This window comes from Meleagris gallopavo, chromosome 24 (genome assembly GCF_000146605.3).
Source record: "Meleagris gallopavo isolate NT-WF06-2002-E0010 breed Aviagen turkey brand Nicholas breeding stock chromosome 24, Turkey_5.1, whole genome shotgun sequence".
In the NCBI taxonomy this organism is placed as follows: Eukaryota; Metazoa; Chordata; class Aves; order Galliformes; family Phasianidae; genus Meleagris; species Meleagris gallopavo.
The window spans coordinates 3,497,026-3,498,291 of record NC_015034.2 but is presented as its reverse complement, the minus strand read 5'-3'; the positions used below and the strand labels follow the sequence as shown (position 1 = coordinate 3,498,291).

General features: G+C 46.4%; 1 protein-coding gene across 2 annotated transcripts in view; it reads left to right on the top strand.

Moving 5' to 3' along the window:
• The window catches only part of LRRTM4 (leucine rich repeat transmembrane neuronal 4), a 235,090-nt gene that overhangs the window by 31,832 nt on the left and 201,992 nt on the right, over positions 1-1,266 (top strand). The window contains exons 4-6 of one of the 2 annotated variants that reach the window (XM_031556765.1): positions 17-386; positions 616-838; positions 950-1,227. The gene's annotated coding sequence lies outside the window, so the exon portion shown is untranslated. Of the gene's footprint in view, positions 1-16; positions 387-615; positions 1,228-1,266 lie in introns of both variants that reach the window. The other variant, XM_031556766.1, reaches the window with a different exon arrangement.

Genomic DNA, 1,266 nt, shown 5'->3' with positions numbered 1-1,266 from the left:
TTTTTTTGGAACCCAGGTTAAAAGTGTTAGGAGACAGTCCGGTGCTGCCCTCTGAGATGGCTTTGAAACCCCAGAAGTCACGTCTGTGTTTGCATAGGCATCCATTGAGAGGTCTGTTTGCTGCTTGTGGTTAATGGGGCCAAACAGCAGCAGGTGAAAGCACTCTGCGTGGTTCCTCACTGTCTTCAGATCCTTTTGGCTGAAGGAGAATTGATTCCAGCCCAGGTGAACCTGCCAGACAAATAGCAGAAGGTGAAGTGCAGCGGAAGCATTGCATCTTGGATCCCAGCACAGGGCTGGAGCCTGCTGACATCCAGAGCAGCGTGAGAAGTCACTGCTTGGGAGCTGGGGGAGGCCAAGGGGAATGAATTCAGGAGAGAAAAAAGGTGAATTCTGCACCGTCAGCTCTGTGTTCTCAAAGTTGTTGCTTTGTTCATCATTGCTGATGGAAAAGAATCAAGAACCCAATGCTTAAAAAAAGGGACACCACGCTGTTTTCAGTGTGTTTACACTTGGATTTGGTGCATGTAACTGAATTCCTTATATGTGGATGATTAGTTTGTGTGTTTCCTGTTTCCCCCTGCCCTTAACATGACTTTCACTTTGAATCTGCAGGCATCCGTTTTCCTGAGCTCACCGATAGAATGCAGGAAAATAAAATCAGCGTGGAGTGTGCTGAAGAAAAATATCCAGGTCAGGTGGATTAGAAAGAGATCCAGTACCAAATACACGAGGACCAGGTGTTGTTTTTTCAGTGCTCTGTGCTCATTGCAAGAAAATCCACCCCATGAACATTGAACAATAGAGGGAAGGCAGAAGGGTCCGGGAAGGAATGGTGGTAAGCGAGGCAATGCTGTATCTTTAATTTTCTTTTCAGAAGGAAGAAAGTCTGCATAGCAATGACAGGAGCACTTGTTCATGCCTTTAATGTGTGATCTGTTTTCTCCAGTGGAGGGCACTCAGTGTATCACAAACTAGAACATTAGCACCAACAAGCTCCAAAGCATCATCACTCTCTGGAAAGCCTTCTGAATTAGACAGGAGCTGCCTCTCAGCACAGCTACAAAACACTTTAAACCTGACCAGCTAAATGGATAAAGCTATCCTGCACAGCCTTTAACTGGGGGGTTACACGGTACGGGAGGCCTGCCTGCTTCGGGAGCTGGGAGCCGGAGATGGATTGCTGTGTCTGGGAATGGCAAAAGGCAGCAGAATGAGAGATGCTAGGTACCGGCAAAGCTTTTTTTTTCTTTCTTTTTTTTTTTT